Raw genomic sequence first — 14,268 nt, 5'->3', positions numbered from 1 at the left:
ACTAAGTAGAATGCATAGTAAATTAACATGCTAAAACTCCTATCACAAATGCTACTAATAAAGAAGTAATAACTTCAGCTATAAACCATGAAAGTCATTTAAGCTGTGGTTGAGACTTTGACCAATTTAGTCAACTGTGATCTAAGTTCACAGCGGCATTTTCAGAATTATTCAGAAACTGTTAAACGAAGCTAACAGGGGCAGTTTTGGAATTATTAAGTTCTGATGATGTTGACCAGGTAAAGTCAAAGGGGTCAAGTTTTGATTCAACATCATTAATGAACATATGGGCAACGTGTTATAGATTAGTATTGTTGACCAACGCACGGTTCATGCCGGTTGAAACAAAGACGAACCAAGTAACTGTTCTTAAGCAGCTTAACGCATAAACCAAAATTAGTCAGATAACTTTTTTTTAAACATACCATCTTGTATTGAAGATCAGTCATATCAAAGTATTTGTTTCAAACCCAGTACTGCAAAAGGACCATATGGCCTTCCTACAAAATCTGACCCATTATCAAGTTCGTTGCAGACTCGTTTACACACTACCTGGCTACCATGTTGATTACTAATATCAAAACCGACAAACCACTTAACAATAAACAATAGATTAGAAATGACAACCTATCTTAGATTTGTTGTGGCAAGAAAAGTTATACGCCAAGTTGTCCAAATTTGAATTCCGGCGGGAAGAAGTACAATTTTTAGGACAAATTGTGAATCAACAAGGAATCCAAGTAGACCGATGAAGTATTTTATTACAAAAATCGGGTCTGAATTCCCACAATTCATAATCTTCGTGAACTGATTCTTGATGAAGCACACAAATCCAAGTATTATATTCACCCAGGTACTGATAAGATATATAAAAATGATAAGGAATTTTACCGGTGGCTTGGTATAAAGAAGGATATAGCCTTGTATGTAAGTAAATGCACGAATTGTGCACGAGTTAAGACTGAATATCAAAGGCCTTCGAGAATGTTGCAACAACCCAAAATCCCACAATGGAAATGGAAATAAATTACCATGGACTTCATAACACACCTTCACAAAACCTCCCGAAGACACGATGCCATTTGGGTAATTGTAAACCAATTAACCAAATCCGCACGCTTCATTCCAATCTGCAACAACTACACTACCGAAAAACTCGCTCAAATTCGCATTGATGAAATTGTATCCCGACATGGAGTACCACTTTCAATTATCTCAGATCGAGACAGTCATTTTACTTCACGTTTTTGGCAAGCAGTGCAAGAAGCCTTGGGAACCCGAATAGACCTGAGTACCGCTTACCACCCCTAAACAGATGGTCAATCCGAACGAACAATACAAACCTTAGAAGATCTACTTCGTGCTTGTGTACTGGATTTTAAAGGAAATTGGGATCAACACATCCCGCTCATTGAATTCTTTTACAATAACAGTCACCACAGTAGTATACATGCAGCACCTTATAAAGCATTATACGGGCGAAAATGTACATCGCTACTTTGTTGGACAGAAGTGGGAGACACTCAAATTACAAGATCCGATTAAATTCAATAAACCACCGATAAGATCCCCAAGATTAAACAAAAATTAAAAGCCGCTCGTGATCGACAGAAGAGTTATGCCGATGTTCGCAGAAAACCGTTATCTTTTGATATAGGCGACAAGGTGTTTTTTAAAAGCATCACCATGGAAAGGTTTTATAAGATTTGGAAAGACCGGTAAGTTAGCCCTGGGATACATTGGACCTTTCGAGATTATTGCAAAAATTAGTCTTGTAGCCTACCGACTGAAATTACCCCTAGAACTGAGCACCATTCATGATGTGTTTCATGTGTTGAATCTGAATAAGCGTCTTACTGATGAAACGACAATAGTACCACTGGAAGATGTTCAGATCAATGAAAAACTCAACTTTGTAGAGGAACCAGTAAAAATTGTGGACGGGAAAACTAAACAGTTACGACACAACAAAATCTCATTGGTAAAAGTTCGATGGAATTAAAAACAAGGACCCGAATTTAGTTGGGAATGAAAGGACGAATTCCAAAAGAAATACCCACACATGTTCCCTAAAAAGAAACCAATGACACATCAAATTTCAGGGATGAAATTTCTTAATGGGAGGAGAATGTGACATTCGTGACAAAACGAGGTATACCTTATTCATTACGAAGCGAGTAAACGATAAATCGGTTAATACGTAGCGATTAAGCGAGTAACCGACCGATACTGATTATGGCCCGTATATATACTGAGGGGTCATACATGAGTTATATATATATATATATTATAGTGGCTAACATGTTGATATTTAGGCCCCAATACATTTAAAACCATTTAAACGAAAAATGTTTCGTTTATTGATACGCTATGAGTTTAAACGCAATCGTTAACATCAAAACGAGCATTGTAGCATCCGTTAAGCTGAAAAAGATTTATAAAACACTTATATGACATGTTCTAAGCAATAAGTGAAAATATTTTGGATTTTTACAACGATCCAGTACGTTTTTCTTATTTTACAAAAATAGGCTGAAAAACATCCACTTTCGCGCTGTTTTTCGCACTCGAACTAGTTTTCTTGCGAAAAACCGAAGCCGAACTAAAATTTGGACCGAGACCGAACCTTGGCACACAAAAAAGGCATAAATGGGCCAAAGAGAGGCCTAATGGGCCCCTCCCTTCTTCCGGCAAATAAAGGAAAACACCCTTTGATATTTTTGACTTAAAATATGTTACTTTATTGAGGTGTACACATTCCAAACCAAGAAACAAAACAACCAGAGCTGTTCTTGAACTTTCCAGAAAAAACCATCAAGGCATGGGTCAAATTAACAAGTTTTAATCATGTTTTGATCAAGTTATAATCTTATAAACATGTCTTGATTAGTTTTAAACATGTTTAGCCATTCGAAAACCATAAAATCAACTAAAATCATTTTTTGATGTTAAATATGTATACAAAGCTGAAACATATAGATTTTTGACCAAAAACACGGATTAAAACATGAATACGACGTTTTTACGGTTCAAAAGTTCGGTTTGAAACCAAAATCAAAACCTTAATTAACAAGGCTGTTATATGGATGATTTATGCTTGGTTTGATGTTATATGATATGTAGATACACTGAGTTTGCGACCCAAGACCCAGACAATCGTTTAAACCATCAAAAACCATCGAAAACCGACAAGGTAATACCGTATTACTCGTTTAGGGGCTGTTTGTTCTTCGATTATGACGTGCTTGTTTTTAGGTTATGAAACTTTGGAGGGACATTAAAGATCACATAAGTGAGTCTCTGTTCAAATTTGGTAAATTTTTGATAAACGGAGAATATTTGGCGAATTTATTACCGTTTATTAGAGTTTATTTAGGAAAAATAGTTAAACTTCATGGAAAATTATGAAATTTGGTTTGAGACTCATAAATTTAATGGTAAGATCATTGAAAAATATTGTGGAAATTTGGAGATGTCTAAGTATTTTTTGTGCAATTGTGTTTTAATCGAGTTTTAACAGCTGAAAAACATGCAAAAAGGCATTTTTTTCCAAAGAGTTAGATTCCGGAGATTTTTCAGGAGCTATGTTATGGTATTGTGACCACTTGGAAACATTATGGGATTTTTAGGTTGTCGTTTGGTATAAAGGGGATATTTATTACTTAATTATAACACATTAAATGAATTTTTATAAATATATAATTAACCATAAAAGTTCTGAAAATATTTTTATAAAATTATCCATATTTTAATTTCTTTTTACAAAAATTTTCAGAATTTATATATAAGTGCACAATTAGTTATAATTAATTAAAGATTTAAATTATATATGTTTTAACAAAACCGGCAATTTTGTGTTTAACGAACTGACTGGTATGTCAAAACATCAAAAGTGGTCAAATATCGTATTTTTGGATGAATTTGATAAAAACAAACTTTTTACGAGAATTCGGGACAATTCGGATGGATTGTACGCGTTTTGTGTAATCAAACCCGTAAGAAAACAGAAACGAACTCTGCGATCAATCCAGATACCGAAACCTTAAAATTCTTTCATAAATCAAACCATTATATCAATCAATATGTTTACTTAAGTTTATGTGATCTTACCTATTCCCGAAACGCGTAAACGATCAACTTGGATAGGCTCGGAAAACGGTGAAACTGAGCCAAATCTGGTTTGGAACATTTCATAGTATACAACGTCACAATCTAAGACTACGGTCATGTTCTGGGCTTATCAGCTATACCCAGACTAGTTATACAGCCCGATTTAGTTTAAACATTGTACTAGTATTAACAGTATGATACCGGTTATAGGATTCAAGCTATAATAGAGGCACACTAGTTACTGATACGTATTACCAGCTTGAACTACGCTAAGGTGAGTTTCACGACCCCAATTTCTAAACTATTTAACGAACTTTTGGGGTGGAAAGCATGTTTACATATACTTATGTACTTGAAAACTTACTATGATGTGAATTATCTAAGTGCTAACACTTGAAAGGCCTCCCACACGAGTGATTAACTACGAGCCGAAGGCATGTGAATAGTACTATTTGTTTGACAAACCCAATTGACGGGCCGGAGGGGTATGCCGGAACATGTTTATTATCAATTGCACATGACCATGCGAACTTTTGTAACATGCTATATGGTGTTAGACATAGTACATACTTGAGGCAAATATAGCCAATGTGGGCATAGGAAGTGCGTGGGCAGGAGAGGCCACGTAATGGGAACTGGTCGAGGATTCACTCGTGGCTTAGTATAATTACATCTCATATTTACAAAACATGAATACTATGATTACATATACCGGTTTTCATTCGTTCTTATGAAACTTGAAACTCACCAACTAGACGTAGTTGACCCGTTTTAACATGATTTTCAGGTAAGGCCAAGTTGGAATGATTGCTACGTGCTCGATGCTAAAATCTGAAGTTGAATCGCTGTAGATAGATACGAGTATATATTAAAGAATAAGCATCCAAAAGAACTGGTTATGTGTTTTCGTCTAGTTTGTAAACTTAGTACCAACTAATGAAATATAATGTAAATTAGTTGTTGAATTTATTTATAAACAATGTTTTTGATACCGGAGTTATCTGTTACATTCTCGTATTACGCTTCCGCCTTGTCCTAGTCGGGGATTGACAGTGGCGGTGGGCGACAAAGGCGGGTGGTGGCGGCGGGCGACGAAGAAGGGTGTTGGTGGCGGCGGGTGGTGGTGGCGGAGGCGGGTGTTAGTGGTGGCAGGAGATGGAGGCGGGTGTTAGTGGCGGTGGGTAGTGGTGGGGGCGGCATAGGCGGGTGGTGTCACACCCCAACCTACGGCGGAAATGTCGGGGCGTGAACTGATTGCTCACAGCTCTCAAGGTACTATCATGCAATATTGGAAATTTCAATATCTATTTAATAAAATTCAATTGAGATAAATTATTCAATACAATATCCAAAAAGACAAATAGTTCACCAACCAAACATATATCATAAAAACAAAAGTCTTGTTTAATTTCTCTATCTTTATTCTTAAGTGTTCTTCCAAAACTTGAACTAACTTGACACCACCCGATTACCTGCATATGCGTTAAAAATAAAGTAGATTTGTCAACATGTAAGTCCTTGGAACGTATCTTTAAATGTGATATCAACGATGTCGTTTTTAAGCGGAAATTAACAAGAGTTGATTCAATAGAAAACAGTTAAACACGTAAAGAACACACGAGGAATGCTTCAAAATACACGTATATTACGTCTGGTGCTTAAGCACAAACTTCCACAATAACTTGTTCAACAATAACTATGAACGACCAACCCTTAACAGCCTAAATACAATGTATATATATAAGTACTACACCCTAGCCCAACATTGACCAAAAGCCCACCGAGATCACTAGGATCTCTGTTTACATAAAAGCCCAAAAGATATAAACAAGCACAAAACTAAAGTACAAACCAAACCAATATAAGCCCAACAATCTCCCCCTTGGTTTGTATCTTCATCTTCAATCATGCTCCATAATATTCGCATCTGCTTCTCTATATCCACCAAACCACAAGCCCGTTCTGATAATAGATCTCACCATCTTTGTATACTCTTTAGCGGCATGCTCGAACAATGGCTCAGCCATGATGTGAAAATTGCTGAGAGTCTTGATATCTTTTTCATGGAATTTGAGCAGATCACGGGGGTCGACAAACCGAAATTTTCCCTTTCGTAGACGAATGACAACTGTGGCAGTTTCACTGTCGTATGTCCAGAACTTAATTTCATCAAGTGGCCCCTCTAGAATAGAAGTAGATAAGGGAATGTGAGTTGCTTTATTTGTTGCGGGCCACATCACATTGACCATCGCCTTTTCAGTCTTAGATCTCGAACTCCCTTTGCCTTCTTCAAGAATGACTCGGCGGTAGTCATATCGGGGAATCCTCTGTCAACTTGACTCCTCAGAAAGTTCCAGAAGTCTATGGCGTTCTTGTCATTACTCAGATTGTGGAAGGGAGCATTAATGAGGTCACTGAGATCAACCTTCGTCCAGGATCCAAAGTCTTTCATTTTCTTGTAATATTTAGTAGTCCCAGACCTTCGTTTCACCCACCACATGGCCTTGTCAACATCAAATACCCAAAAGACAAACCCCTGATCGATCACCATACTTATCAGAAAATCCCTTTTGAAGTTCAAGAATAAACTTATCTGGGTGATTAGAAGATTCAACGTTCTAGTTCGAGTTCTTCATAATGAGAATCTTCTTTTGCAGTCTTTCGGATTGTTCAGTAGTCTGTGCAGGGGTAGCAAGGTATTGCTCTAGTGTCTCAGAAGCGTCAATGTTTGAAGCAGGACACACACTAGAACTGCCACCTTGACTACCAGCAGGTGTCTTTGTAGCAACGTCCTCACCACTTTTGAATCCCAAACTTATGAATAAGATTTTGTTGGAGGTCCAGGTACATAGCGGTGAGACCACCCTTGTTAGCTTGAAGCTCTTTGATCTTCAAGTCTTTATCTGCGTTGCTAGTTTCAAGCTCTTGTATTCGTGCATCCTTCACAACTGAGTCTTGCTCAAGTTCAAAGAATCGTCGTTGTAAGGACTGTACATCAACTGGTTCATCATCTAGAGTGATTCCCTTGCTATTACCCTGCAAAAATTTATCTTGCGTAGCAAGAATGTTAGCAAAAATTTATCTTGCATAGAAAGAATGTTAGCAATCTTATCAACAACACCAGAGCTAGACTGACCAATCGGGTTAGATGATCCCGATGGCTTGTCAGCAGATGGATTATCAGACTCAAACTCGAACTCGTGAGCAATATCATCAATAATCTGTTCTTGAGTCTGAGGTTCGGTAGTGGATGGACTTCTATCAACATGAGTCTCAGCAGGTCCCGACTAATGTTCTGGTTGTTGGCTTGTCGGTATAGTTTAAGTAACTAGCACACCGGGTCTTGGATCTTTCTTTCTTCGCTTTCGTGGAATAAGATCGGTGGCTGGCTCTTTAGCAATCTCTTCATCTTGTGTCGCAGTGACTAATTAAGGAGGTTTCAATGCTGTCGACTGGAGCTGATCTTTAAACTTCTCAAAATGTACTAGTTGATCAGCAGTAGGTATAGTCTCTAGTTCTTGGTGCAGTATCTCCATGTGTTGTACTGGAGAACTTTCTGGCTCATCATCGTTTGAGATGGTTTCAAGCGAAGCAGTGAACCTCCGAGCAGGTGTTACATGCTTTTCAGCAATTGAGGCACTGGTAGGGGTAGCCTCAGTCTCAGCAAACCTTCCAAATTTAACCAATTCATGAAGGCCTTTGTACAAAACCTTCTATACCTTCCTTGATTGCTTCATTAACCCAAAGGTATTGGAACCCATGCCTTTCAGATCGAGCGTCTCTACAGATTTGATAAGATCAGGGTAGTGTGAGTCGAAGATCATCTGTAGAAACCTCAGGTACATAAGAAACATCTCTTTCTTCTTCTTCTTCCCTTTTAGATTGCTCATCATCTCATCGAACAAGAACTTGGAGTAGTTATAGTTCTAGTCCATCATCAGAGTAACCACAACCGACAGGTAAATGTGGCTAATCTCGTCCGAACCTCCTTTGCATCCTGACACACACGTGAAGAACGTGTGAATCATGAACCTCCAGTAAGGATGAAACAATTTCTTGATTGCTAGAGGGTAGGATCTTTCATATCCTATCTTGAGTGCAACTTCAGTAACAACATCAGTTGAGTAGTCAGTTGGTAAGTCTGGTTGATCGCCGAATAGTAACACTTCACGGATGATGGCCTCTGGGATGACGACCATCTTCTTTTGAATCTTCGAGTCAATTGTAACGACTCCCCTGACACCCCGTTGATTGATGGAGGCGTTGTTCCAGAACTCCGTCACCATCTTCTTGCAAATAACAGGAGTTTCTAGTATAGCGTGAGAAATCCTGCATGTGTTGAGCCCCACCATCATGGATTGAATTCTTTATGCACCAAGGGTGGATCATATAAGCATCCGGCTATATTATGAGTATCTACAAACTTCAAAGGTGCTTGATTGGCCATTACATCAACAAACGAGTCAAGTTAATAAACCATTCAATTGACTTAATCAATTACTCAATATTATGGGGATAACTATTCAATTTTCAAGAGTGCATGGACCAAGAATGTGAATTCAGATAATATTGGTCATTAGTATAAATTGATGTCAATTTAATGTTAGTTTTCGGTCCAAGGATGAGTTCTTTATCCAACTGAAAGGATTTCGGTCAATAATAATGAATTCTGTCCGAGTAAGGGTTTTCGGTCCAGAACTTAAGTTCTTTGTCCAGATCCACCGAGAACAGAAGTTCTCGGTCATTCAAAATAGGTTCTCGGTCAACAAGTCAACCGAGAACCCTTTGTTTGACCAATGTTTTCCGTCAAACATCCCGAGAAAACCCTTTGAGTTCTCCTCGAAATCCGGGTCATCTTCTCCAAAATATCAAGATCACCATTTATATAAAAACCTGCAACTCCACATACTTATAACACGTCAAGCACATAACTCACATCCATTTTGACCTCTATCCTAAGCAATACTTATCACAGGTATGACAATCAACCGTCAATATCATCAATGCACCTTTAACGATAGACCAAAAAACGTTCCCCTTTTTATTCATTTACCTGTTGATTAAGAAAGATCACGAGATTATCATGAACAATGAGACCTGAATAGCTTAAAGGTCAAGAACACCAAGGGTTTTCGGCTTGGAGATAGTATGAGGATTTGAGATTTGAAAAGTGTAACACCAATAATGCAGACAAAGTCTCTTATATATCAAATTATTTAAGTTGGGCCGAAAACCCTGATGGGCCGAGAACCAATTTTTAACCAGGCCCAGGTTATTAAAACCAAACCCATTGTTTATGGATCACATGAGCTGGAGACAGGTTTATACCCAACGATGATTTGATCCATGTTTTTTAAAACCGATTCCTTATAGCATCCGTTTCGACGAGAGTAATTAAGAGGTGAAAATAAAAAAAATAAAGACTAAAAACACAAATAAAACAAAATTTAATCACTCGGTCTTCTTGTAATTTTAACAAACGTTTGGGATCAAATTTCAGTTTCGATAAAAACGCACCCTCTAAAGAAAATATTCGAACATGGAATCACATTGATTAAGATGCTTTTTCAAAGATTCATGTTTAGCGTTATTATGACATAAAGAGACAGGTTGATAGCAGGTATAATAAACATAGCATGATTTTCATTGCCTTAGTGATATGAGTTAGGTTCAATTTGGCATAAATCTTAGATGGACATCACTCATGGACCTGTGATGCTTCCTATCTCTTCTCAAAGCGTATTTGGCTTTCCCCAGATCACCCCAATTTGACTTCAACCCCCTAGTGCTTGATCAAAAATTTTCTTTATACGAGCAAAAATAAGATTTAAGGTTGAACGTTGGACTTACAAGCCATCCGGACTTACATGCCTTTCATTCAGGGTGTTCAAAACAAAATTGAATTCCCTACCCTTGTAGTTCTAGTTTGACCCTTTAAGCTTTTGAAACACGAATTTAATAACACAATAGTGTATAAAAGCAATTTTTTTAAACAAAACAAAGACATAATATTTTTGGAGATCAAGACACTAACGGGCTCATGTATGACTGGGTAATTACTTTTCTGCCTATCATTCGGAGAGATATATCTGGAGACTTGCACATTTCTTCCAAATGACTCTCCACAGTAAGTTTAGCATAATTAGTTTATTTCACATCAACTTTTACGCATCATGGAAAGCTATCATGCAAATCAATGACTGTTCTAGAGCCTTATAAGCCTAGTAACTTCACTTGTTAGGTACACATAATTAATTTTTCTATCACTTTCCAAAGGTTGGATCAATTTTCATTTGAAAATATTTAAAGCTTCTAACAATCTCATAACTGAATAATCATATCACTTTCCATAGAATTAGAGAAGACAATTTTTAAACTCAGTCGCCCCAGTCACTTTTAGCTCTCAGGTAAATAGCTATCCCGTATGTCTAAAGATAGATAACAGGACCAAACACATATATAAATACATGTCCCTCAAACTTAGAGTAATCGACATAATTTTAAGCGAAACAATTAAAAACAAAACACATCACAATCGCCCATATGCTTTCAGTCTTTAGGTGAATGACTATCATGTATGTCTACAAGTAGATGACAGGTTCAAACATATACAAGTATATGTCCTTCAAACTTGAGCAACCGACATGATTTTAAGAGAGAGTGTTTGAACAATTTTTTTTAATAAACACACACACACACACACACACACCCACACCCACACCCACACACACACACACACACACACACACACACACTCTTTTTGATTTTTTTTTTTAAATTTTCTCCCCCTAAATTTGTGCAAATTTAACCTAAAAAAAACTCAATCATCGAAACGAAGCGTTTTAAGAAACCCAACAAGCATATTAAATCCAGTTGTTCTGACCGATTTTGTAAATAAGTCCGCGACATTATTATTAGTGTGAACTTGCTCAAGACGAATCAATTTACGGTCGTAACAGTCATGAATAAAATGGATTATAATATTGATGTGCTTGGTTTTTGAATGCTGTAGAGGATTTTTAACAATATCAATAACAACATCATTATCACAAAAGATTGGGGTGTCAAGAAATTCAAAACCGTAATCCATCAATTGATGTTGTATCCAGATAACCTGAGAGCAACAAGCTGACACAACAACATATTCAGCCTCGACTGTGGACGTAGACATCGTTTGTTGTTTCTTGCCCTGCCATGAACTGAGTCGATCACCTAAGAATTGACAACCAGCAGATGTGGATTTCCTGTCAATATCATCTCCACCATAATTGCTATCAGCAAAAGCATATAAATCAAAATCTGAGTTTTTGGAGGTACCAAAGACCTATCTTCGGTTGCCCTTTCAGATATCTAAAAATATGTTTAACAACAATTAAATGAGAGAGTTTAGGGTTAGCCTGGAAGCGGGCGCATTAGTAGACAATAAAACATGATGTCAGGGCGACTGGCGGTAAGATACATCAGGGATCCGATCATTGACCGATAATACATTTGATATACGGGATTCCCTTCAGGATCAGATGAAAGTAGAGGTCTTTCCGCCATAGGAGTTGTTGCGCTCTTAGAATCTTGTAATTCGAACTTTGCTAACATGACTTCAACATACTTTCCTTGATGCAGCAAAATTCACTTCGAGCTCTGACGAGCCTGTAACCCCAGAAACGTTGTCATCTCCACCAAGGAACTCATTTCAAATCTCTTCTTCATCACCTCTTCAAATTCAGGACACAGTGCAGCAATTGTAGATCCAAAGATGATGTCATCCAAATATATATGAACCAGAATCAATTTTGTATCTAACTGTATAAAGGCAGGCGCAGATCTATGAATAGGGAATGTTGTGCTATTATCTACAGGACCTAAATTATCAATAGGCTCCCCAAGCACATTGAAAATTTGTTCGAGAGTCACTCCATCGACTGGAACACTTAGTGGGGCTCCCGTATCAATTACGTCAATTCCTCTTGTTAGACAGTCTGTAGCACTCATAGCTACAGCTCTAACTCGATTGTTTCCTAATAATTGCTGACAAAAAGTATTGCGGAGACAAGATTTGAACCCGTGACCTCAAGGTTATGAGCCTTGCGAGCTACCAAACTGCTCTACCCCACACCGAAGAGAAGATATATACAAGCAAGGATTGAATGCGCCCTTTACCATATGTGTAAAAATAGAATAGCCTATTTATATATAATGATAAAGAGGTCGTATATGATCATCGATTATAGAAATGAAATAAAGATAGATTTTAATCCTTACCAACTCGATCTTGTCTCCCTTGGCAACAAACATGCATGAACCATTTCACGAAGTATGTTTCCGGATAGTCCAAAGTCTCGGTAGTTAGCTCTTTGCCTTCCAGTTGAAAAACAACGTCGATGAAGCCGTGTAGGTGCACCTAAAAATCCTCGTGTCACCAGTTCAAATCTGGTTCCTGAAACATGATTAATTTGTATGAGTCTCTACTCTACCTATTCATTGATATGAATACATATTCATTAAGTATTTTCCAAATTTAAGAATCCCAATGAATCCCTAATTTTATTTTTTATTGTATGATTTTTATTCTATACATAATAAAAATACAAACCATAAAACAAACCAAACTTCAATTACTCTGTTTAATCTAGAATAGAACCTTGAATCTATAGAATTGTAAGAATTGTAGATGTGAAGATTTGTTTATTATCATTCAATGAGCATATTGTATTTCATAAAAAAATTGGGGGCAATATAATCCTTACGTAAAGGCCATCCTAGCCAGATGATGAAAAAAGGAAGACCTAGGATGTAGAATATCATAAAATTAGTGATTCGGTATATTTTGATTCCTATATATCCACCCATGTGGTACTTCATTATACCATATATATAAGATCCATCTGTATAGATATCACCATCTACATCCAGAAAGCCGTATGCTTTGGAAGAAGCTTGTACAGTTTTCCCAACAATTTATGGAACAGAGTCTGGTCGATGGTTCCTCTCTTGTAATCATGCCCCAGAAGATGAGCCGTCAAAGTTGCATACCACGCCCGAGGCGCTTGATGAAGGCCATACAGTGCTTTATCTAACTTGTAGACATAATTTGGATTCTTTGAGTCAACAAACCCCCGTGGCTAATCCACATAAATCTCCTCCTTGACTTCTCCATATAAAAATGTTGTCTTGGCATCCATCTGATACACTGTGAATCTCATGTAGGAGGCATATGCCAGAAAGATCCTAATAGCCTCAAGTCGAGCCACGGGAGCATACACTTCAGTGTAGTCTAATCCTTCAACCTGACGAAAGCCACGAACGACTAGCCGTGCCTTACTTCGAACGATAATCCCCTTTTCATCTTGCTTGTTGCGAAAAACCCATCTTGCATATAACGCTTTCTTTACAACTGGAAGCTTGACTAATCTCCAAATTTGAGTTTATCAAACTGATTTAATTCCTCATGCATAGCATCCACCCAGCTTGGTTCTTGTAGTGCCATTTCTACTGACTTAGGCTCTATCTGAGAGATGAAACAAGAAAAAAAACAACTGTTGATGTGTCCGGTCTGGCTTCTGGTGGACACACCTATTTCAAGAGGATCTATGACATTATCAATTGGATGATCTCGTTGAATTCTTGACGGACTTGAATTCCAGGGAACATAACTGGTGGAAGGTAAGTTTGAAAGATCTCCAAGGATTTCAGTAAGAGGATTATTCCATCCAGATGTCGTCGTACTGTGTGAGTACGAGGTACTAGCAATATATTCGTTAGGTATGACATCTGGGAATAGGGTGCTTCCAAATATTTGATGAATCAGACTCTCCCCCTCATCTGATGAAGCATTCACTGCAGGTGCTGGAGAGGACGCAGTATCGGTAACCTTTTCATGTTGATTGTCTGACAATGGCCGAGTGGTATCCAGTGATTCTGAGGGATCAATACCCAGAACTGGAGATATGTGAGAATCAGCAGGTAAGTCTTCTTGCTCATCAAAAGAATTTGAAACATCGACACCCGAAATTTCTACTTCAACAACTGTAAACACATTAAAAGGCTTAAAAAGTTCATTATAATCGAATACCCAGTTAGGGCCAACACGAGCATCAGTCTCATTTTCTTCCAGCCAACGCACGTCATACGATTCCACTATCTGCTTAGTTCACTTGTTGT

This window comes from Bidens hawaiensis, unplaced genomic scaffold (assembly GCF_021521415.1).
Source record: "Bidens hawaiensis isolate Kalapana, Puna unplaced genomic scaffold, B.hawaiensis_p1.1 tig00000142_1, whole genome shotgun sequence".
NCBI lineage: Eukaryota > Viridiplantae > Streptophyta > Magnoliopsida > Asterales > Asteraceae > Bidens > Bidens hawaiensis.
This window is presented reverse-complemented; position numbering follows the sequence as displayed.